Source organism: Aedes albopictus, chromosome 1 (genome assembly GCF_035046485.1).
Source record: "Aedes albopictus strain Foshan chromosome 1, AalbF5, whole genome shotgun sequence".
Taxonomy (NCBI): Eukaryota; Metazoa; Arthropoda; class Insecta; order Diptera; family Culicidae; genus Aedes; species Aedes albopictus.
In genome coordinates, this window is record NC_085136.1 from 270988655 (window position 1) to 271015209 (window position 26555).

Here is a 26555-nt window from a genome sequence, read left to right on the forward strand (position 1 = left end):
TTCGATTCGATGGAAATGCTGCATTTATATGAATAATTCATTCCTGGTTCCCTAGTAAGCAAGCACGCGTCACTAATAATCACAATCACACGCATTTCAATCACGATATGCCTCGGCCGCTACGACGCGACAATGGTGCAGGATAAGTAGGATTAAGACAAGTGCGTCAGCTTTTTACTTTTACAGCACTCTTGACGGTCGCTTTACCCATCTACGTATGATTTTCGATATGCGTACGCATCACTTAAGTTATAATTCAGGGGTTCCCAATTCATTTTGGCACTGGATCGGTATAGTCGTTCAAGACAAAATGTTATGCTAATTCAGACAGAACATATGCAGCATTTCCAAGTCAACTCACGAATCGCGTAGACGTGACCTTTTTCAATTCAAGTGAAATTTTTCTCATGTATGAGCTTCTATCTGATAAAGTTTATCATGTTATTGTTCGTTCAGTTGAAAATCGAAATTTTTGACTCGCGAAAATCCATTTTTCTCCTAAACCGTGCGTCGGACGTACGACGGGCAAAGTGCGCTGGATAGATCCGCTGCCCAGCGCACTACGTCCGACTTTAGGATTCACGTATGGATTTGGAGAAAATTCGATTCGAAACTTCGGGCTTCAACCGCGATGACAATATTTGATTTTGCAATATTCTTCACCTAACTTTTGAATCTGGGGTAAATGGAAAAGCCTAATTTCCTCTTCTAAAAATTATAAGTCGAAAAGGCTTAGTTGGATTGAAATGATGTTTTCAAAGATATTTCAGGATATTTGAAGCCCTTTAAGGACACTGAGAGTAATATTCATCGCAGATCTATGTAAGATGTGATATAATTTCAATTTTTGAAGAACCGTACCCTTCGATTTTTTTTTATTATTTTTCTGTAGAAATCTGATTTTCAGCCTCAAAATTTGTCAAGTAGTTCAGAATAGTCAAATAATTCTAACTTTTTTCTCGAATTTTTATTTTTTTTACTGATTTTTAAACAAGCGAAAGAAAGCATTTTTTTGAAATTTTTAATATCAAAAATAGATTCCACATACAAGTTTCAATGAAAAAACCATGCATATTTTTTCCTCCATGCAACCGCACTCAAATTACAGCAAATTAAAGAAAAACACCCGTAGAATGCCGACAGTGTCCCATGAAAATGATATGATCATATCTCTGTGAAATTTCCACCGATTTTTAAAATGTTTGGCTCTAAATTGAAGTGATCATAATGTCTCCGCTAATTTTTCATCGATTTTAGATATTTTCATCTCAGAAAGTCATTATCTATACAGCCATTTCATGAAAAAAGAATAGACTCTAAATAAAAGTGCTCCCATATTGCTCAAATTTGGAAGAAGTGTTCGTTACTGGTCTCTAAATTGCCTAGTGGTTAAGGCTATGATCCGGAGACGTCGGATTCGATTCCTGTTCCGTTCGGGAAAATTTTCATAGAGTATCATTGTATTTGTTACACATGCAATGGCAGGCAAAGAAAGCCCTTCAATAAATAATTGAGGAAGTGCTCTAAGACAAGTTCAAGAGAAACAGGTCAAGTTCCAATGTGAACGTTCAGCCATAAAGAAGAAGAAGATGATGATTAAAAAGAAGAAATAGATCTTTACCGAAAATAGTTAGACCCGTAATTTTTTGTTTCGCCGTTAGGGTGGCCATTTTGAAAATAGAGCCACCACCATCAGCGCGATCGCTCGATGGTTAAAATGACGTTTTTTTTATATATTTGTACATATACACTATACACACTCAATTGAGCTCGGCTAATTTTCATTCTTTTTCCGAGATTTGCACAGCCGAGCGTTAGATCGCAATTAACTGAGATATCAGCAAAAAGTCAGGTTTATTCATAGCAGCACCCATGGGTACCGCTGGCATCAAACATCAAACGTCAAGCGTTTAGCCGAGACTTCAGCAAATGAACTTTAACCGGAATTCGCACAGCCGATCTCGGCATTCTATTTTAAGTGTGTACAACCATGAACTAATGGATGAACTTCAATTAGAAAAAAATACCAGCGAATACGCCTCCTGTAGAGTGATAATCTTCCAACAATTGCTTCAGGCATTCCTTCTGAATTCCACCATAAATTCCTTCTGTTTTTCCTACGGAAGTTTCTTTTAAAGATTCATTCAGGAGCTCCTTCTGGAATTCCTCCAGGAGTGCCTTCAGAGATTGATCTAATACTTCTTTCTAAGATTTCTCCAGAGGTTCCTTCGAAGGACCCCAAGGAGTTCCTGCTGAAATTACTCCAGCAGTTTCTTATGGTGTTTATCCAGGAAAAAAATCTGGGAAGCCACAGGAAGTTTCTTTTTGGATTCGACAAGAAGTTCCTTAGTCGAGTCAAGTACAAGACACTGAAGACGACCTTACAGTTGAGGTCGAAATACGTATCTGTCAAAGGATGCAAATTCTTAGTGGAGTTCAAAGGAACCGTACTTAACCCGATTTTCTTTTTATTTACAGACCCCTAACAAGCCCAGGTTAATCATCATTCCCTTTTTTAAGAATTCCTCCAGCAGTGCCTTCTGGTAATACTTCAAAGATTTCTTCTGTGATTTTTCAATAAGCTTTTTCTAAAATTCCTCAAGGAGTTTCAGAATCTGTCTTGGATTCTTCAAGCAGCTCCCTCAAGGATTCCCTCCATTACAAATACCCCCTGAAGTTTTTTTTTCTGGAATTCCTCCAAAATTTTCGAAGATTGACCAGAAGTTGCTGTTGGGATTCATCCAAGAGTTCCTTCAAGGATTTCTCTTTCTGGGAATTTCAATCGTGATTTCTTGCGGAATTCACTCCTTCCTTTTTGGATTTTTGATTCCTTCAAGAGTCTTCTGGTGGGATTTTCCAGGAATTTTTTAAGAGATTCCTCCTTTGAAAATTCTAAGGTTTCTCCAGGAATTTCTTCCCAGATTCTTCCAGGATTTTTTTTCCCTGGATTCCTCAAGAAGTTCCTTCTGTAATTTCTCGAGGAGTCAAGATGTTCCTTCTGAGATATCTTCAAGAGTTCTTTCTGGGATTGATCCAAGAGATCTTTCCTGAATTTCACCAAAAATTTCTTGCGGGGTTTTATTGGCTCTTATCGGGATTACTCCAGGGACTCTGTCTAGAATTCCTTCATGAATTTCTCCCATACTTTCTTCTGGGATTTCTTCAGGATTTTCTCCGGAGATTACACCAAGAGTTCCTTGTGAGATCCTTTTGGGAATTTCAAATGGATTTATGCCATGTTTCCTCCAGAAGTTCTCTCCGAGATTGCTTAAGAAGTTGCTTCGTCTAGGAAAAACTTCTCGGGGGATTCTTCCTAGAACTTATTCCAGAATTCTTTTAAAATTTCCTTCAAAAGCTCTTTCTGAGATGACATTTATCCAGGATCTCTTTCTGGGAATCCCAGTAAAAATACTTCTGAAAGTAAAAGTAAACTCTGAACTGAGTGAATCTGGAGGATTCCTAGTGCTAGATGGAACCTCTTTAGAAATTTCAAAAAAAAAGAAACTCCTGGAAGAATCACAGAGGGAACTTCTGAAGGAATCCTGGGTACACTCCTGGGAAAATATGAATCACTCATATAAAATCAAGTTGGAGTTTTCCAAAGTCACTCTGAAATTTCCCCGGAATTTTAAGAAAATCCTTGAAAATCCCAGAGGGCTCTTAAGAGGGAACAAACTATCATCGCTTAGCAAAAATTCAAAAGCAGTTTTCTCGCTGAAATCTCAACAAATGTAAATAAAAATTTATCACTACACTCTGGCCACCATATGGATAATAGTGAAATTATTTTCAATGATGGCTTTGTGACTTAAAAGAAGAAAACTACTTTTAATAATTGATGATTGCTGATGACTGAATGATGGTTATTTGAGCCCTAAAGAAATCATAACAGGAAGGAGTGAATTCCGGAAGGAACTTCTGGAGAAATACATAAAGAAACCACGGTAGAAATTCCATTAAGAGGAATCTTTGAAGGAACTCTTGGATAACTCTTGGACTTCTGGTCAAATTTGGAAAATCCTGAGGGAATCCCCGAAGGAGCTTCTGGAAGAATCCAAGAAATACTCTTAGAAACTCCTTGAGGAACCTCAGAACGAACTCTTTTAAAAAAAAAATCACAGAAGCAACTTTTGAAGCATTATCAGAAGGCACTGCTGGAAGAATAATCTGGTATTTTTATTACTAACTGAAGTTCACCCAGTAGCCCATGGCTGTAAATGTATAAAAAAATAAACGGCATTTTTGAAGTGATGGAGACGCATGGTCATTCCAAACGTAGCGCTGGTTTTGGCGCTGGACTACAGAGGATGGCCAAAATGTTTGGGAAAGGCAACTTTTATTCTCCCACAAAAAAAATCAACATGCTGTAACTTTTCATAGACTGCATAAAAAAATCTCAAATTTTGACTCTTTGTCAATCTATTATAAGGGCATCATTGGTATAAATTTAGGCTCGATTGATTAATTTTTCGCGAAGTAAGAATTATTCAGGTAAAACACTATTTTTGGACAACTCAGTTTTGAGCTTTCAGATCTCGGAAACCAGTGAACCGAATTGAATGAATTTTTTAACGTTTATCAACAATATATTGATATTTAATACGACGTTATAAAATGTAATATTTTCTCACGGCGAATTAAGTTATACCGGGTTGAAATTTTTACCCATATGGAGATAAATAAATCAAATTTACAATCTCACACAAAAATTACTAAATGTGTTCTTTCTTCAATTTAAATAGGCTTTAATATATCTGATTAGAGATAACTTAAGAACAGAAGTGGAAAATCTTTGGATATCAACACTAAAATTTATTGACATTGATGTAAAAAAATCCCATTTTTTCGAGTAAAATCCAAAAAGTGTCAAGGCAAGTGTCAAGTGTCAAGCATCCATTTATTACGTAACGCTAACATCCCAATTTTTCGACCCCCCCTCCCCCCTCCGTAACGCTTTTTTGTATGAAAACCCGAAAAAAAATTGTATGGACCGTAACGCTCGGCCATACTCTCCTTCCCCCCCCCCCCCCCTACAGCGTTACGTAATTTGTGGATGGCGCTCAATCCATGATAACTTTTTTCAACGTTTAAAAAGTACCTATGTTTAAATAGTTTGTGAAGCATATACATATTGTTAGTGTTCGTTCAAAATTTATTTCAATTCGGTTCACTGGTTTCCGAGATACGACAACTCAAAAATGAGTTGTCTAAAAATAGTGTTTTACCCGAATGGTTCTAACTTTGCGAAACATCATTCAATCGAGCCCAAATTTGTACCAATGATACACATATAATAGGTTGACAAACAGTCAAAATTCGAGATTTTTTGATGCACTCTATGAAAAGCTATAGCATGTTGAACTTTTTTGTGAGAGAAAAAAAAAAGTTGCCTATCCCAAACATTTTGGCCACCCCCTGTAGGTGCAGTAAACTCGTTCAAAAGCAACTTTCCGGCAGAAAGTCTTCACAATAATCACTGTTCACAACAAGTTCACGCAACGTATCTGATTCAGATGGAAAAAGTGGACGAAAACGGTCGTTTCTGTGTGAATTTTGGTAATGCACATGGGGTCGTACATAAATTATGTCACGCTTTCAGGGGGAGGGGGGGTTTGCAGAACGTGACGACCCTTACAAAAAATCCTAAAGGTCCCATACAAAAAGTGTGACATGGGGGGGGGGGGGGGGGGGTAGGGTGCTTTGAAAAAGGTCGATTTTTGCGTGACACAATTTGTGTATCACCCCAATTTTGCTTCCCTGTAGTGCCGAGAATGGGGTCGAAAATAACTTTGTCGAAGACGCCAAGTTTGTAACTCCGTTAATTTTCAAGATACGTTACGTTTTTATTACCGATGGTTCCTTGGGGTCTCCAGTTAGCCTAGTGGTTAAGGCTATGGATCGCCAATCCGGAAACGGCGGGTTCTATTCCCGTTCCGGTCGGGAAAATTTTCTCGACTCCCTGGGCATAGTGTAGCATTGTACTTGCCTCACAATATACAAATTCATGCAATGGCAGGCAAAGAAAGCCCTTCAATTAATAACTGTGGAAGTACTCAAAGAACACTAAGTTGAAGAGCGACAGGCCAAGTCCCAGTGGGGACGCAGAGCCATAAAGAAGAAAAAGAAGGATTTTCTCAATATCTTTTTTAGTTTTGCTTCAATAATTTTATTCTTACAGTCTCTAACAGTTTATAATTATTTTTGACTACTTCTAAGAGAGATAATGATTTTCACATGCGTATGGAGTAATTTACTTATTATTACCTATATTGTGTGGCTTCGTGGCCGTGCGGCTAGTGTCACCAAGCATTTAGTCGAATCGCGCAAGGGAGCTTAGGTTCGATTCCCGCCGCAGCTGTCAGGAAAAGTTTTCGACTGTACCACTGGGCGTTGCATGCTAGTCCGTTGTCTAGTGTCGTGCTTCCTTCAAAGAGCGTACAGCTCACTGGAGGCATTGAACGTGTCCGTGTCTCAAATTGTGTAACTTGATCTTGAAATTCACGCTTAAAATATAGCTTCAAAGATATAAAACTTAGAACAACTGTTCTATTTTTTTAATTGCTAAAATACAATGTTATGAAAAATTGTGTATTAATATTGTGTTACATATTAATATCTAAAACTTTATAGAAAGGTGAAAAAGTTATTTAGAAAAGCAAGGTGCTTTTGATAAGAAAAACGTAACGTATCATGAAATGTTACTGAGTTAAAAACTAAAATCTTGAAAAACTTAATCAAAAATCAATTTTCTATCTCATTTTTAGGGCGATTGATTATTTTTTCCAAAAGATCAAAAGAAGCAAGCTATCGTAGTGAAACACTTCTTTTGCTAAACGGCATGAATTCATCAGCAACTGTGCAATCCTATCAGGTGTATATTTGAAATCATAAAAAAATATCGTTTCATAAAAGCACCGTCTCTCGGGAATGGCTTTCAATAAATTTTTTCATCACTCGTTAATTAAATTTTAGAATTTTAAATAAAACTAGTTTTAAATAAAACTATTTAAAGAGACAATTTGAGAACCCACCAGCCGGTTACAGTAAAGTGTTCCTACCTGCACATTCACTTTTATTCAGTACCGTAATCCGGGGTAACATTGATCAGAATTTTCTATCTTTCTTGAATAATTCTCTTGTTGAAGCAAACGTTACATGTTTTATATTTTTAAAACAAGTACTGGTTCTCTGAGTATGTGTTAAGCTACTCGAAAAAGTATTGTAAAACTTTAAAACATGTTTAAATAAGTTTTTTAATCTAATTTTTGATTGTGTTGATTTGGGGTAACATTGATCATGTCAGTGATCAATGTTCATTTGTGTTGAAAATACACTTAGTTACTAAATTCGGGGTCGCTGATTTCGAATATGTTGTCCAAATTCTTACAAATTATGTACTTTTTAAGTTATTTTAGGATTAAAATCCTCTAAACCACGAATAACGCCTAAAGGTAGGCAATGGCTTAAGGAATTTATAGCCGACTTTTAATAAATCGTATATTTTACTGAAAAATAGCATTTTCATACAAGTTTCGTTTATTAAATCCACATCTAGGACATCATAATGAAGTAATACAGTGATTTCGAACCTCATATTGTATCTAGTATTCACGCCAAGCATGAATGTTTGACAATGTATCTCATTGCGCTACGAAACACAGTTATGGAAACATCGAATAATTCAATGTTTATGAAATTCAATTTTCATAAATTGCATGTCATTTAATAGCTGAATGATAGCAGATTACGGTATACCATTCCATAGCAGAAACTGATTCAATGTAAAATGCTTGTTTGAACATTTCATGAGGTGGGTCAAGCCGATCAATGTTACCCCGCTGATCAATGATACCCCGGATTACGGTATTCGTTTTACAGTTTTTACAAAAGCTTGTTCTGCTTTCCCTGTCCATCAGCTGCAGACAGAGGTTCCAACAAGCAACAAACGAGTCTCCGCTCATCAATGCTTTGCATGTCCATGCCTTTGTCAGGCGGTCTGGCGGGCGATCGCGCGCGTTCGTATTGTCTGCCCACGATTAAAATAATTGGAACCTTGATTTTGAAAAACGAAATGCCGCACACGTTACGGGTCGTTTGTTCATCGTTGCGACGGTGGTACGGGTGGTACTTTTTTGGTCAAGTGTTTCTCTGTGTTCGATTCTGGAAATGGAGGGTCACTCGCCCTGAAAGATTTTTGTTGCTTTTTATGAGAATCACACATTTTCCTTAGTTAAGGGGAAAAGTGTTTTTAATAAATATTAATAATATATTTTCCATTGATTAGGGTTATTCATTTGTATATATAAATTATGCATTATGTATCATCAAGAAACTCTGAAATTCTTCTTTGGAAGATACTGGATATTGTTGATAATGCGGATAAATTTGACAGTATGGAAGGCATTCCATGTTTTATTTTATAATTTATATATATTATGATTCCATATGTCAGTTGAACAAAAAGCATACGAGGATCGAGGTATTCGGCCATTTGGTCGAATGGGTCGTTTGGCCGAATTATGATCAAACAAATCAGAGCAACTTTTTACAATTGTAGCTGCCAATTTGACCATTAAAATATTTTCTTCTATTGATCATAGGTTATTCTTCTTAGTGTTTCCATTACAATGGCGTTCGGCCAAATGACCCGGAACTGTGGATCGAAACTTTACATGTTAAAGATAATCATAGAGTTTTTATATATGATGTGGTCTGTGCTGATTCACGTCACGTTTTACTGGGTTACACATATTTCACATTAGAATTATTTTTTTTGTGTTAACTAATCTGGTTATCTCTGCTTAAAGACAGACACGTAAGAATCTCAAGAAGGCCGCCTTTGTTACCTACTCACGATTTTAAGCGCACAAATCTTATTGAAAACTATTGCTATTTTTTGCATGAGCTGGGATTTCAAGACGCTTGTCCAGAAACAGATAACTTAGGCTGATAAACAGATGATGGATCTGCAAGTTGTACTTTTTAAATTTATCGAATTTCTGTCTTGGGGTGAACAACTGATCCGGCCCTTGCTATACTTCAGTCTTTAAATTGCTGTTTTGACCTCGTCTAGCGTTGGAGTTTCCACAGCTTGTTCGTCGTCGTCGATCAGAATTCTGGCTATCGCTTCGGTTTTTTTCTACACGTCATCGACATTTTCGTAAAACCTCCGCATATCATTCTATTCTATACTCTCTTGCGCCTGAGCAATCACAATGTTTTATTTTGCGGTGGATTCGTATCTCTGCTACTCGCTTCCCTATATCTATTCCTGCTCTGTTAGGCTCCCGATACCAGCATCCAACACCAGCACATGGTTGATTTGGCTACAAACTTGCGTGCAAAGTAGGTACAACTAACGGTCATCCCCCTTGGGAGCAGCAAAGTTGACTAATCTCAAACCATTGTGAAGGCTCTCCGTACCGATGATGGGACAGAAATTCTCCACTTTTCCGACCTGCGCCGCGGTATGTCACCAAAAATGAATGAGTTCGTGGGAAGCTATAAAGCCGGATTCATCGTCGGCCGGTCCACAACGGACCAGATGTTCACCGTGCGACAAATCCTCAAGAAATGCCGTCAATACCAGGACCCAATGCATCACCTGTTCATCAACTTCAAGGCGGCATACGACAGTATCAACCGCACAGAGGTATGGAAAATCTTAGACGAAAGCGGCTTTCCTGGAAAGTTGACCAGAGTACTCAAAGCAACGATGGACAGTGTGCAAAACTGCGTAAAGGTTTCGGATGAATTTCCTAGTTCATTTGAAACTCGCCGGGGATTGCGACAAGGTGGCAGACTCTCATGCCTACTCTTCAACATCGCTCTAGAAGGTGCAATGCGACGAGGGGCTGTCCATAAACCACGTGGTCATGAGGGGGGGTTCGGCCAATGACCATTTTGTATGGACATAAAAAAAAATTGTATGAACAAATGACCACGCGGGGGGGTTTGAAAAGTCCCAAAAAATGACCACGTGGTTTATGGACAGCCCCCGAGCCGATATTATCGCCAGAACATTTGGAATGGTGGCAGAGCTGCCTGAAACGTCCTGAAGGGTCGGACTGGTGGTGAATGCGTCATTCGAGTGGCAGCTGCGTGGATATGCTATACCTAGGGGTAAGACACTTCACTGTGCAATCCGGAGCAACTCTGAGCAATCCTGGGTAATATTCTTTGTTCGAATTCATTTAGAAACGTCTCTACGAAGCGAAAAATCGGGCAAGACTGCTCGATTTTTCACTGGTATCAGGCAACACTTCGAGAAAGCCAGAGTGATCCAGAGCTATCCAGAGGAATTCTGAGCAATACTTCGATAACAGAGTTACTCTCGTTGTATCTGCCTTGCCCCTAGTGCTACACCAAGTAAATGTTCATTTCCATTCCTAGACCAAGTGGAAATCAAACCAGATACTTTGACATAGTCTCTTGAAGAATATTCGCTCGTTTACCAATCAGCAGTAGGTATGAGCTTTTCTCTAAGTCTTGGCGGAAGCTGTTTGAAAAGCCCACAATTTTCGTAAGATCATCAATTTGTTTGTTAGCAAAATTTTTGGAACGTAATTGTGTTTGTTCAAATTATCAAAGTATTGCCACATTTCGAAGGGAGAGATTGATAGGCTTACAGAAAACCTTGTGCCACCAAAACGTGTAATTGTTGGTAATACTTTCAAACGCGTACGTAACATTTGTTAATTCGAACAGCTTTATGTCCGTTCCGGTTGGTTATTTGTGAAAATAATTACACACATCCATGCCGTCTTACGTAAATCCGTACCGACCGTCCCTGAGCTTGAAATTGCTCCCCGAAAAGCGCACCTAATGTGAAAATACCAACCATGACCTTTGTCAGCGTCTCGGACTCGGACTGCCACCGAAGACATTCAATTAAATCGGAAACCCATCCGCTGCTGCTGCTGGCGTCAATTAAGTCAACAATCTGTCAGCAATTGCCTAACGACCACCTTCTACACCTTCCAAATAGCACCCCGGCAATAATGGTGCATATATGCGCTCCTTTCCTCTCTGTCTCTCTGGTTCGGTCAGTCAATCGCACTAATCTAAACTGCCGTCAAGTGCCCAGCATCGCGCGTCGCGCCGCCGCTCGATCATCATCTCGCTGTTGAACCGGGCGACGTGCGCGACCTAACCACACATAACTAGGCAGGCAGGCAGGCAGGTATCTCCCGGTGTGATCGACGTTGAAGTTCTTCGCCACCATCGTCGTCGGCTCGCGGTCTGTGCCGCCGGCCGCTGGCCGACCGTAACCGTAACCAACCATCGCGTCGTGTGTGCCGCAAAGAAATGTGCAATTTTTCCTCTCCCATTTAGTGTCCGTTTCCATTTTAGTTTTTATCGCTTGGAAACATCTTTACCGCCGCCACGACAAACAAGCAGCGGGTGAAAGGGTTTTTGCGACCATTATTGAGAGGCTAGTGGCAATCATCATCATCAACCGGAATACGCTCAGTAGATTTATCAATAAGTTCCATCAGCCTTTTTACCCGCTATACCAGTCGGCCAGTATGTCTAAAAAAGGCGTAAAAACTTGAAAAAAAAAAATTATCACTTGTTTTGGTGGGATTTGAACCCACGACTTCGTAACGCAAGTCTGGCGCTTTAACCAACTAAGCTACATAACAACTCTGCGGAATAGACAGCAAAACTGGATTTGAAGCAGCACTCTAACCGGTTCCGTCTATACTGAGTTCATGTAGGTCCTCGTCCTCAACGAACAAGCTCGATGTCTGCAATACATGTTGCTTTACATATAGATTTTATCGTAAAAATTGCTAGACATATGAATATATGAAACTGAAGGTGCGAAGTGGCCGCAGTGTACGCTGTACGGTAAAGATCTAGTAACGTTTCACGAATTCATTTGCTTTTGATAATAGATGACTGAATATGTTCTGAGATAGCATTGTGTACTTGAAATTCGAAGTAATGATTGCTTTAAGTTTCTTAAGTTCTTATCATTCCCTTCGGTTTCTCCGGTTCCATCTTATCTGAACTCATCTTTATGAGTTCCGCTCCGATATCGTCCTTAGCATCTGCTTTGTTGTTTTGAACTGGCAGATGGCAACCGGAACTTCCCAAAGTGTGGGAGATTCTTCATTTTCGGTTCGTCCACTGCTTTGGTCTGCATGATCACGTTAATCTAGTCATTCAGGTGATCATGAATGTGCTGCTTTCACCTTTCGATCAATCGTGTCTTTCCGTCAAGAAGCTCTCGACTTCCCGCACATTTCGACTCGCGTCACGAAGCCTCTGCAAGGATACTCCGAATATTGTAAGTATTTTACGGTCCCAGAAGCTGGGCCATCGTGGTGGCGGCTATTTCCATTCAATTTGCTCCTCGTTAGCGAGCGATCTTTCCTCCATCCAGGAGGAGGTTAGCCCTCCCGTGGATCACGTCTGTACAGTAGATTTTCCACCTTGCATTAGATTATCCCGCCTCTTTCTGAAGCCTTCTTTTATTGACCGCTATCAAATGTTTATTGTAATGTAATAACCTAATTACGGGTCACTCGCGCACTAAATCAGTGGACGCTGATCCAGCTGCCATCGCAAAACCGGGAAATCTCCTCTACAAACAGCTAACGGTATGGTTCTGGTTCCTGGTACGCCAAGTCGGTAAGAAAGCAAGCGACGATCATAATAATTAAAGTTAACGATCAAAATCCAACTGTGGAAAAGGCTTCGGCGGAACCGGTGGCCGGTGGGGAATTGAATGTGACAGACGAGTGTCACACTTGACTCTCAAACCAACTGCGCTGCGCGGACGGTACGCCATAGAGATACGCCGCCACCTGCTGACTTGGGGAATCTAAAGTATTCACAATTTGACTAGGAGTAGCGACAGTTGATTGCCATCACTTGGAGGGAGAAATAGGAAAATGCATTTGGTTGACACTAATGAGAAGGAGTCGTGGATGTCATGGCCTTGAAGTTGGTGGCAGTGAACCTTCTCTTAGGAATGTCTGTATTTGCGGTGGACTGACACTTAGATGGATGGGAAAATGATTACGTTTAATCTTTGAAGAAAAGAAATGTTTCATTCATGCTCCTCATCTATGTTAGGAGTGGCTGATCGACGTCCAAGTGCCGGAAAGTAGGCAGTTTTCCCAGGGATTCCTCCAGGCATTCCTCCAGGCATTCCTCCAGGCATTTCCTCTCTAAGAATTTCTCCAGACATTTCATCAGGAATTCCTTCAGAAATTGCTTCAGGGATTCTTCTAAGAATCCCTCCAAGAATTCCTCCCAGGAAATGCTCCGGGAATTCATCCAGGCATTTCTCCAGAAATTCTTCTATGGTTTCAAGTAACCCTCCAGGGATTCCTCCTAGAAGCTCTTTGGCTATCCCTCTAGGAATTCATCTAGACACTCCTCCAGGTATTCTTCTAGAGATTCCTCTAGGAATTCATCCAGGAATTTCTCCAGAAATTCCTTCTGAAATTCATCCAGGGATTTCCAGGGATTCCTCCAAGCATTCTTTCAAGGATTCCTCCAATAATTCTTCCAGGGATTCCTTCAAGAAATCCTCCAGGCATTCATGCAGGAATTCCTCCATGAATTCTTCCAGAAGTTCCTTCAAAAATTCCTTCATACATTCCTCCAGGAATTCCTTCAGAAATTCCTGCAGGGTTTATTGCAGGAATATTTCCAGAGATTTCTCAAAAATTCCTTCTAGGTTTGCTCCAGGAATTCCTCCAGGGATTCCTCAAAGAATTTCTCCAGGTATGCTTCCAAGAATTCCTCCAGGGATTTATAGAGAAATTTCCCCAGGAATTGCTCCAGGGATTCTTTAAAGAATTTCTCCAGGAATTCCTCTACGAATTCCTTCATGAATTCATCGTAGGAGTCCTTCAGAAATTCCTCTTGTAATTCCTCCAGGGATTCCTTCAAGAAACCTCTATGGGATTTCTCCAAGAATTCCTCCAGAAGTTCCTTCAAAAATCCCTCCAGAAATTCTTTCAGAAATCCTTCAGGGATTGCTCCAAGAATTCCTCTAAGGGTTCATCCAGAAATTCTTCCTGATTTCTCAAAAATTTCTCCTGGGATTGCTCCAGGAACTCTTCCAGGGATTCATCTAGGAATTTCTCCAGCCATGCTCCCAGAAATTCCTCCAGGGATTGATAAAGACATTTTTACGAGATTCCTACAGTGATTCCCGCTCCAAAGATTGTATCCACGGTTAAGTCCTCCTACGCCAGCGTCCTCCTCACGACAGTGGTACTGATCATCATCGTCGTTTACGGCCAAGAGCACATTGCTCGCGCTATGTTGGACACCGGTTTGCAGTGCAACGCAATCAGCGAGCGCAGTGTCAGCAGCTGCACCTCCCCCGCAAGGTTGTTAACGTGCCGATTGCCGCAGTTGACAGTATCGTCCCCACCGATGAGAAACACGAAGGACGTGCAGAAATTCGATTTTGTGCGGCCAACATCTACGAATCACTGCACTTTCTTGTTCTGCGAAGAGTTAGCCATGACTCGCCATCTGTTTCGTTCTCCACTGCTCAGTGGACACTTCCCGAAGGTCTGGCTGATCCGGACTTCTGCACTTCTCAAAGAGTGGATGTGATCATTGGAGCCGCCCACTATTCATTCCTGCGCGATGAAAGATTTCGTCTATAAAGGCCTGGCTCATTACTCGTCGAGACGGTATTTATTCGGCCGGATAGTGACCGGAAGGTTTTAGAAAATCGGTGGCACGAATTCACGGCCCGCAGTTACGTGTCATACAGCGACTGTAGCTTTCATAGTTAGGCAGCTAGAGCGTTTTTTGCTTAAAGGCTTTAAGTTAAAGCTTAGTTTCTTGTTGCCAAGTAGAGCGCTCAAGTAAAATTCCACATTTTTCCGCAAGTAATTTTGACAACTGATCCAGTACGGGGAGAAACGTTACTTTTCCTTGCGGAATAATAGCGCGGACTATTTTTCCGCAAGGAAAAGTGACAGCTCCATTTGATTCGCATGGGAGGCGTTACGAGTGTTACCCTTTTTTCCTTACTTGCCATCTGCGAACTGCACAAGTAATTTCGAAGCGGAATCATTACTTGTCCTATCTTTTTGTACAGTACGTACGAAGTGGAAATTAGCCATAACGATTCGAACTACTTCATCAACGAGCAACGGCTGTTCGGGCTCGAAAGAAGTTGATCATCAATATTAATTTCTATTCCCGATCAGCCTAGATAGCCGTGTAGTGTCGGTAGCAGTTCCTTCAACTGGCTAAGAATAACACTACGGACCGTCTGTTCCGGTGGTAAGAGTCCACTAACAGGTGACCCCTAATTCATGGTGTCAAGCGGCTTAATGCGTACCGTGCCTAGGAATGAATGGTTAGGGGGGTCTAATAAAAACCTAGCCGCTAACGGTGCCTGTGGAGTACCAGGGCACCCTCCACAGTATTTTTGCCCTTACTGTGTTAAACGGAGCAATGACGCAGTGGACCTAATTTGTCTCCGGGATAATCGGCTACTTTTCTTAAGTCTCAATTCCGAGGCTTAATAAAAGTGGGTAAATGTATATTTTCATGACTGGAATCAAGTTTGTACAGGTAAACCTTCATCACGCAAAAGGTGCTTCTGCTGTGTTGAGTCGAAGGTTTAAAAAAGAAGGACTGGAAGTGGCGCTTATTCAAGAGCCATGGTCCAATAAACGAAAGATTCTTGGTGTTCTGACACAAAATAGTAAACTATTTTATGATGAGCAACAAGATTCTCCCAGAACTGCTGTCCTAGTACGTAAAACGTTAAAATGTTATCCTATTACAGAGTTTATCAGAAGGGACATTGTTGCGGTCATGGTAGAGGTACCAACCACTAGGGGTAAAACTGAGATCGCTGTGGCTTCAGCTTACTTTCCTGGTGATGTTCCTGAGGTACCTCCTCCTGAGATCGCATCATTCGTTCAATTCTGTAAAGAAAACAACAAATCGTTTATCATTGGCTGTGACGCCAATGCGCATCACACGGTTTGGGGTAGTACGGATATTAACAGTCGAGGTGAGTCACTATTAGAGTATCTGTCTTCGAACAATATAGACATTTGTAATAATGGTGATAAACCTACTTTCTTAAATGCAATCAGACAAGAGGTCTTGGATCTAACACTGTGCAACGCTGCAATCTTTGACAAGATCACAAACTGGCACGTGTCAGATGAGATTTCTCTATCTGATCATAAACACATAATCTTCAATTGGAGCGGTGGAGATTATTCTAGAACTGCATTTAGAAATCCCAGGAAGACAAACTGGGATCAATATGTAGAATTGTTGAATTCGCATTCTTTTACAATGGGGGAAACTATCGATTCAACCCAAAAGTTGGAATCATTTTCTCAAAGAGTAAATGAAAGTATCATCAATTCCTTTAACAGCAGTTGTCCCACCATACAATCGTCTTCTACTAGAGACGTGCCATGGTGGAACTTTAAACTGGATCGCCTAAGAAAATTTTCTCGTAAAATGTTCAATAGAGCGAAACAAACGGGAGATTGGACTCAGTATAGGAAAGCCCTGACTGAGTACAACAACGAAATACGAAAATCTAAAAGAAAATCTTGGGAGCTGACATGTGAAAACATAAACAGTACTCCTGTAGTTGCTAGACTACAAAAAACGCTTGCAAAAGATCATGCAAATGAATTGGGAAATCTGAAGCGTGACGATGGAGCTTTTACCAAAACTCCTTGTGAAACTTTAGATTTAATGATGGAAACCCATTTTCCAGGTTCGGTTCTAAGTGTGGATTCCAATGATACTATATCTCTGGAAGGTGAAGGATGTGCTAGTATAAACTCAATGGAGTCAAATAGTACAGTAAACACCGCCTCAGATTTAGCTGATGAAATCTTCACGAAGGCCAGAGTGGAAAATGCGATAAGATCTTTTCAGCCTTTTAAATCTGCAGGAGTTGATGGGATATTTCCAGCACTGATTCAAAACGGAGAAGCGGTGTTGGTTCCATCACTAATTGAGATGTTCAAGGCTAGTTTGAGATTGAATTTCGTTCCATCAAAATGGAGACTTGTAAAAGTTATCTTTATCCCGAAAAAGGGGAAACGAGATAAAATGCATCCGAAAGCATATAGACCAATTAGTCTTTCTTCAGTTTTGTTGAAGACTATGGAAAAGGTTTTGAAGGATTTTATCAATTCTTCTTACATAAAAGAGCATCCCCTGTCTGACTTCCAGTTTGCTTATCAATCTGGTAAGTCAACGGTTACGGCACTTCACTCGCTAGTAACAAAGGTGGAAAAAACGTTTTCAGCAAAAGAAATAGCTCTATGCGCCTTTTTAGATATAGAAGGAGCATTTGATAATGCCTCCTATTCATCTATGAAGCGTGCCATGGAGAATAAAAACTTCGACCAATGTATCATACATTGGATTCATACTGTGCTTGCAAAAAGAGAAATCACCTCTGAGCTGGGAAGTTCTTCTATAACAGTAAGGGCAACAAAGGGTTGCCCTCAAGGAGGAGTCCTCTCACCACTAATGTGGTCCTTAGTTGTAGACGATCTTCTAAGAAGCTTGAAGGAAAGAGGTTTCGAAGTTGTGGGCTTTGCAGACGATATAGTCATAATAGTGAGAGGAAAGTATGACGAAACTGTTTCGGAGAGAATGCAAAGGGCCCTAAACTATACACATTCATGGTGTATTAAGGAGGGCCTTAGCATCAACCCGTCAAAAGTCGTAATTGTCCCTTTCACTAGGAGAAGGAAGATCAACCTAAAAGCTTTTCGGCTTGGAGGGATACAAATTCATCCTAGTGATCGAGTCAAATATTTAGGTTTGATTCTGGATGCCAAACTGAACTGGAATGCTCAAATTGAGTCCGTGATCGGTAAGGCAACAAGTGCGTTCTGGTTATGCTCCAAAACTATTGGCAGGAAGTGGGGCTTGAAACCAAAAATGATAATGTGGATTTATACTGCCATAATCCGCCCAAAAGTGACGTATGCTTCGTTTGTCTGGTGGCCAAAAACAAAAGAGGCTACCACACAATCAAAGCTTGCGAAAATTCAACGTCTTGCGTCCATTGCTGTTACAGGAGCGATGCGAAGCACTCCATCAAAAGCTTTAGATGCGATTCTCAATCTGCTACCTTTGCACGAGTACGTGCAATTAGAAGCAGAAAAGGAATTGCTGAGACTTGAACGAGTTGAAAAGTTTATGCCAGGTGATCTTGTAGGTCACCTGAGCATTTCACAATATTTCCAAAATAGGCCAGTAATGAAAATGATTAAAGACTGGATGAAACCTGTGGAGAACCATGATGTTCCTTACAAGTTGCACGAAATAACTCGTGCAGATTGGGAAGTCGGAGGTCCCACTGTTCGTCAAGGATCAATCAAATTCTATACAGATGGCTCAAAAGTTGGAATAAAAACGGGAGCAGGAATCTACGGCCCTGGAATACAAACATCAGTGGCGATGGGACACTATCCTACGGTGTTTCAAGCAGAGGTTCTTGCTATTTTGAAATGCGCAAATATCTGCCTTGAGAGAAAATACAGATATGCAAATATTTGTATTTTCTCAGATAGTCAAGCTGCACTAAAAGCATTGTGCGCTTACAAATGTACTTCAAAGCTTGTCTGGGAATGCATTCTTTCACTGCGCAGGCTGTGCCAAGGGAACTCAGTAAACTTATACTGGGTTCCAGGTCACTGCGGCATTGAAGGGAATGAAATGGCAGACGAGCTTGCTAAAAGTGGTTCCAATTTACAGTTTGCTGGCCCAGAACCATTCTGTGGTATATCAAACTGTACAATTAAAATGGACCTGAAACGCTGGGCTGAGCAGAGGGTGATATCCAATTGGATGGACGTCAAAAATTGCAATCAGTCAAAACGATTTATAACACCAAATGCTTATAAAACCAAAAAGCTCTTAGAGCTCAACAAGAGAGCTCTATGTACATACACTGGCCTAGTAACTGGACACTGTCCGAGCAGGTATCACTTGAAAAATATTGGCCAGATTCAGAGTGATATCTGTCGTTTCTGTAATACGGAACGTGAAACCTCGGAACATCTGCTTTGCAGTTGTGGTGCTTTATACACGCGCAGGCAAAGATTTCTAAATAGTGGTTGCTTGCAACCCAGTGAGATCTGGTCTGCAGAACCTGGGAAGGTCTTGGGGTTTATTAATTTCATTGCACCTGACTGGGAGACGACGCGTCGTGGCAGAAGCTGATTACTTGACACATGGTAATTAGCTGGCTAGATGCGAATATCAAAACGGGACATGCCACAAAAGTTCAGCTTATTGGACGCAGTGGCTTAAATTCCCCAACAGGGGAGGAAAAAAAAAAAAAAAAAAAAAAAATCAACGAGCAAAGGTGCGAAAATAGTTACCGCGTGAACGGCTCCCGCGAGTCAACTGTCAGATATGTAAATACGTAGTGCGTATGCCAAACACTACAACCACGAAGAGCTGATTGGAGCATCTAAACCGACACAAGACCACGATTTCATCAGGAAATACATTTCGCTTGAGCACATGACACCGATTCTGCTGAACCTGAAGGCTTGCTACCTTCTACATCATCCCGTGCTGAAGGAGTCAAGCTCCACTACGAAAGTTAGAGTCGTTTTCGATGGATCTGCAAGGACGAGCTCTGGACGTTCTTTGAACGATTCCTTGCTCCTCGGACCCCTTTGTTCAAGCCAATTTGTTACGCCTAGTTCTCCGGTTTCGGAAGTTTCCGATCGCTTTAGTCAGCTACTCGACTAAAGTGTATCGCCAGATTACAATGCACGATCACGACCGAACACTGAAAAGAATACTGTGGGGATGAATCCTAGCTGCTTCAAGAATTCGAATTGAGCACCGTAACCGTAACGGTCTGGAGCCTTCTTCATTTTTCGCTACACAAACTCTTCTTCAGCTTGATGCGGATGAAGGAACCCGAAAGCAAACAAAGAAATCAAGAAGAACACTTACGCTGATGCTTTCCTCGGCAGAACCGACCGTATCGTTAATGTCATCCAGCTTCGCGAAGAATTAGACACACTGCTGCAGAAGGGTAGATTCCGTCTTCGTAAATGGAGTTCGAATTCACTTCCCGTTCTAGCCGAACTCCCTCCCGAACTTCTCGTAACACAGTCATCACAGAGCTTTGATCCTGGCGAAACCATCCTGACCTTGAGAATTCACTGGGACCTCGAGGCGAATGTCTGTCGTAAACAACCTGCCAGATACGAAGCGCAACAACCTGTCCGCCATTGCGCAGTTGTACGACTTCCTCGGAATCATCACTCCCATTATTGTACAGACTATGCTGATGCAACACCTGTAGCTTTTGGCATTGGATTGGGATGACAAAGTATAACTTGATCTGCAATGGAAATGTCGTCAATTCTGCGATCAACTTCCAAGACTCTCCAACGTCTAAATTGGCTGATTTAGATTCGCTCCTGACTACGGCCTTGCGGAGCTGCACTGTTTTGTCGACGCTTCGGAAGCAATCAATTATTACATATCCAAAAGCGAAACTTTTTGATGACACATCTTTAGCAGCGTTGCACTGTTTACCAACTCGAAGTAATCGCTCGAAAATCACAATGCAAGGCTCAAAAATCTCTCAACTCGCTCTGGATGATCTTTATCCTATTCTGTTCAAGTTGGGACAAACCTATGTCGCATTGGGTAAAATGTCGCAACAAATTCAGGTTGCGACACTGTCGTTATTGTTGCGCGATGATTGAATTTTGATTCACTGGGTAAGAGCCTTGGGGCGTTCCGACAGTAACCTCGCGAACAGCAGACATCTTTTCACCAACACGAACCGTCTGGTGTCGTTCTCCTAGTAATGATAATACCAGATCACATGCATTTCGAAAGAATAGAAACTCCTCGTTGAGTTTGATGCGTAGTAGGAGATGATCCACACAGTTGGTCGTGTACTGAAACCTTCCCGATATCCAGATTGGTTTTGCGCAACTGCGTACTGTGGAGAAAAACGGTTTCTTGGGAGATTCAGGCATTTCAAGATAGGCCGAGAAACTCCTTGTGAACTGGAAACCGCCCTTAAAGCGGAAACAGTTGATCAAGTTGTTCTGTAGATGATCTATACCGAGAAACATGAGGACACTTTCCACAATCGCATGAAAATTTTCGCCTTCGGAATTGGGTACCTTATTGACTGCTAATCTAACAGGTTCCGGGCAACGGCCTGGCTTTCAAGCCGGTCTTCATCCTGTTTACTCCGAAGATGATGATCGATTTGCTATTTACACAGACAACCAAATTGCACGTATAATGAAGTTTATTACCATGTACGCACTTTTAAGCGACAAAGTTACATCGCATAAGATGTAGTCAAAGTACCTTATGCGTACACAAGTGTAGGCGCTATACGTGCATTGACGGAATAATAATAACGATATATGACTTCAAGCGATATCTTATGCGATGCACGATGTGTATTATTACGACGTAATATAGCATCTTATGCAACTTATAAATATATAATAAAAACTCATCACCCAAGTATCGAACTAATGACCTAATTACCGAACTACACTTCACACTTAACACCAAACACTACTTATGAAACGAGTTGATTGATTATCATGACATTCTAACTCACCTCAGTGTTTGTTGGAAAGCACTTGGTTAATCGGCGCTAGTGTGTGGCAAGCTATCTGGAGTTAAAAACGTCGAAATATGATTTCCCGTTCAATTTTCACTACCGCTCTCTGGCTAGCGCCACCCATTTTTGATTATCATGCCAACAAAACAAAAAATGATGACCTTGTAGTCCATGTGACCTTGTGTAATGATGGCCCTTCACATACTTGCAGTTTTTTGGTACTGCATCTTCAGTCCAACAGAACCTCATTCATTGTTATCACATATTAAATCGCATTATGTCAACATAAACGATTCTAGCTTATGCAAATTTGTATGCACACTTTACCGAGTTTATTTCTACTTTTATGAGATTTCATTCGTACACCAATGCGAGTTAAACAGACATATTAAGAAAAGTACCAAGCGAAGTCGTAGAATCATCGCAGTACGCAATTATGCAAATTCCATTAGCACTGCGAGTTTGCTCGCTCGCTTTAGCGAATGAATAAAGTTCATCGCATTAAAACATCAGAATATCATCTACTTCGATGTAGTCATACCTTATAAAAGTTGATTTGTTCTCTTTTATGACTTTACCAGATACATCGCCATAAGTTCTAAAATTAACATCATATGCAATGAAAATTTACCCTCCGCCGTACATATATGTGCAAGTGGCTTAAAAAGTTCTTTATATGATGTACAGCGTTCATGCTTATACGGCTCCTGGTTGCCTGGGTACTAGCTGGATGTTTTCTATGTCTGCTTGGAGCTTCGCTATCCGTGACGTGAGGTCACACATTGTTTGACTAACGGTTTCTAAGTCATCGCACGTGGCTGGGTCTTTGTCGTTTTTGGGATAGGCATTCTGCGAAGACCAAAGTTTTCGCAGAAAAAAACTTGAAATTTTGGATATTTAAAATTTGGAAATTCATCCGATAAGCGTTGCTTTCTTGGATTTCTTGTTCTTCACAGTTGGGAATTTGCACAGCTGCAAGCAGCGCAGATGTCTCTTTTCCCATGATAGCAATACTACGTTGACGTTTACAATACGACACTAACACATAGCCTAACTTTTGAGGTTAGGTAACATAAAGTGTTTTAACTTTACTACTAAATACACACACAGCTCGTCCAACGAACTTGTTACTGTAACGGCACCAAAAAACGGACGATTTCTGACCAGAAACGGAAATTTTTTTCTGAACTCCACTTGCGGGTCGTGCCGGGGACGTGAACCCATTTCAACAAAACTCAAGTGTCATATTGATAAAATCACACTTTCATACGTTCAACCTTCATCCAGCCAACGTACATTTTCCACCTTCGGAAAAGCACAAAAATGGTCTTACCTTTTTTGTTTTTCGATGGATTTTGATGAAATTGTCACAACTTCCCGAAAAACTCGTCTAGTTTATGATGCCGGGGACTTGAGTGCCTGGTTCACATGGTTCCGGAGTTATTCCGGATTGTCTTGGGGTAAAAAAAATTGGCCACATACTTTGCGCTCCATGAATTGCTCCGGGATTTCCTCAGGAATTCTTTCAAGAATTTCTCCAGGCAGGATATCTCCGAGAATTTTTCTAGGAGTTCCTCCAGGAATATCTCCAGGAATTCCTTCGGAAATATCTTCAGGAAATTCGACAGGAATTGCTCAAGAAATGTCTTCAAAAAATGTCCGGGAATTCCCCCAAAAATTCCTCCGGGAATTTCTTCAGGAAACTTCCGGTTTTGTTTAAAAAACAATCCACTGAGAATTTCTCCAGGAAGTGTTCCGTGATTTTTTTTTTCAGAAAACCCTCTGAAAATTTCTCCAGCAATTCCTCTGGGAATTTCTCTAGGAATTCCTCCTTTGTTTTCTCCGGAATTCCTCCGGAAATGTCTCTGGAACTTCTCCTTGGAAGTTCTACAGAAATTCCACTAGGATTTTTTTTCAGGAAATCTTTCCAAAATTTTTCCTGGAATTCCACTAGGAATTTCTTTACGATTCCCTCCAGGAATTTCTCCGAGAATTCTTCTAAGACTCCCATCAGAAATTCCTCCGGTGATTCCTTCAGTATTTTTCCTAGGACTTTTCCGGGATTATTTTCGGGAATAATCGGGTATTTCTTCAGGAATTCTCCCGGAGATTCTTCCGGAATTCCCTCACGGGATTCCTCCAGAGATTCTTCCAGGAACTTCCTTCGGCGAATCCCCCAGGAAGGAGGATTCCCTGAAGAATTTTCCAGAGGAAATGCTGGAGAAATTACCGGACGAATTCCTAGAGAAATTTCCTGAGGAATTCCTGGAGGAAATCTTCAAGGGGTTCTCAGAGGAATACTTGGTGAAATTCCCAGAGGATTTCCTGAGAAAATCCTGAAGATTTCCTTTAAAAATTCGCGGAGGAATTTCAGAAGAGTCCCCGGAGGAATTCCTGAAAAAAATCCTGGAGGATTTTCTTGAAGATTTTCAGAAGAAATTCCCAAAACAATCCCTGGAGGATTTCCTGGAGACAATCTCGGAGGAATTCCTGGAGAATTTCCGGAGGAATTACAGGATAAATTTCCGGAGGTATTCGTGAAGGAAGCCCTGAAGGAATTCCAGGAGAAATTCTTTAGGGTTTTGTGAAAAAAAAAATCACAGGAGACTTCCTGAAGAGATTCCTGGACAAATCCCCAGAGGATTTCCTTGAAAAAAAAAAAAAACCGACAGTTTTCCTTAGAAAATTCCCGGATATATTCCTGGAGAAACTCCTGGAAAAATTATAGAACATCCCGGAGAAATTCCTGAATAAATTCCCGGAGGAGTTCATGGAGGAATTCCCGGAAATTCTCACTCATGGACGAATTCCTGGGGAAATTCTCAGTGAAATTTCCGGAGAAAATTTTGGAAAAAAAAGTACGGAGGAATTGCTGAAAAAATTCCCAGAAGAATTCCTGCAGAAATTGCCGAAGGAATTCCTGAAGGAGTTCCTGATGGGAGTCCTAGGTGAAATCCTGGGGAAATTTCCGGAGGAATCCCCGGAGGAATTCCTGGAGGATTTCCTAGAGGATTCCCCGGAGCAACTTCCTAGAAGAATTCCCGGAAGATTTCCTGAAGAATCCCTTGAGGAAGTTCTTGATAAATTCCCGGTGGAATTCCCGGAGAAATTCCTGGAAAACATCCCAGAAGAGTTCCTGTAGAAATTCGCGGAGACATTCCCGGAAGAAAAAAAAAACGGAGGAAAAGAAGCAATATTGTAGGGCGACAAAATTTGTCCGCAGGAGTTAAAAACGGTGTTACTCGACTGTCTACTATCCTGCCAAATGGCATTTAGCTTGCTGAACAACTATGCTGAAAATGGAATACTTCTTGTTCATTGGGGTGTTCATACAATATCGAATTATATCAGAACCAAGGACACCAGATACGTCTTACTTCCTCTTAACTTTCGGAACAATTTGCTGGACGTTTTCCGATTTTTGAGATAAAATTGTTTTAATGTTTTGATTTCTGGTGTCACCTAGCGTCACCATTGCAGATTTGCCGAACAGTTTTACAGAAAACACCATGCTTTTGGCTTATTACAGTTACGAAATACACGTGTTTAAATCACGGGGGTTCTACGGTGATCTTATTTTGTTGCCGCTTATCATGCGCAACCAGAGCTCACTAATACCAACATTCACTCAATACAGCAGGGGGAGAAAATAAGGAAAAACGCACTTTAGCGAACAGTTTGCGAAAAGAGGTGTTGCGTGTCTTTTCACAAACGATTTCCACTCTCTGTAGGAACTTTACCTAAACATTGACATTCTCAAATTGAAGATTATCAAATAATATCACTTTTTCATAATCAACACTTCAATGATATCTAATGTGATCCAAGCGTTTGGCACCAATATCCCTCGTAAAAGGGTAAACATTCAAATTTCACGACAGTATTGGTGAATATTTTGGCTGGAGCATAAATTTATGCTCTACGTAAAGAGGCACAATCCAACCTGTCAAACTCCATATTGAAAAAAAAAACAGGTGGCCGTCCCGTTGTTTTAAATATTATACACAAGCTGCCGCCTAGCGAATAAATCACGAATTAAAGACTCAACTTTCAGACAATTTTTAGCTTGCTGAACAACTTTGCTGAAAACGGCATGCTTGTACCTTATTAGGGTATCGAAATAAACGTGTTTGACACAATGCGCCACCAAGCGGATAAATCCCAAACCAAAGACTTTACTATCAGGTAGTTCTGAGCTTGCTGAAGAATTTTGTCGAAGACAGCATCATTCTATCTTATCAGGTTTCTGAGATATAAGGGTTTGCACGTTTTTGACACTGGCGCCACCTAGCGGCCGAATCGCGAACCAAAGTCGCCGTTGCCAGTTAGTTCTTAATCTGCTGAACAAATTTGCCGAAGACACTATACTTCTACCTCATCAGGATCTTGATATATACGTTGCGCAAAGTATGTGGCCAACTTTGGTACCCCAAGAAAATCCGGAATAACTCCGGAATCATGTGGACCTGGCACTCAAGTCCCCGGCATCATAAACTAGACGAGTTTTTCGGGAAGTTGTGAAAATTTCATCAAAATCCATCGAAAAACAAAAAAGGTAAGACCATTTTTGTGCTTTTCCGCAGGTGGAAAATGTACGTTTGCTGGATGAAGGTTAACAAAAAACCATTCCAAGACACCAGAAATCACATCGTTTATCTGGCTTTTAATGTTTGAGCCATAAACTCTTAAAAAAAGTCGCAATTTTGAATGTTGAGCCGCCATTTTGGATATAAGTCAGCCATCTTGCGAATTCTGGTCACCATTTTCGAACTCCAGACTTCTTCCCCATACCAGATATACCCATATATAATGGTTTTAGAGCCTAAAGCTCCGTTAAACGGCCGCCATCTTGCCGCTATATTCAAACATCTTCTTCAGGCAAGATGTCTGAATATAGCGGCTAAAAATTCAAGATGGCGGCCGTTTAACCCCATAGCGCATG

At 40.8% G+C, this 26555-nt stretch overlaps 1 protein-coding gene across 10 annotated transcripts in view; it reads right to left on the reverse strand.

Moving 5' to 3' along the window:
* Positions 1 to 26555, reverse strand: part of LOC109429323 (ras-related and estrogen-regulated growth inhibitor) — a 279937-nt gene that overhangs the window by 17653 nt on the left and 235729 nt on the right. The window lies entirely within an intron of this gene.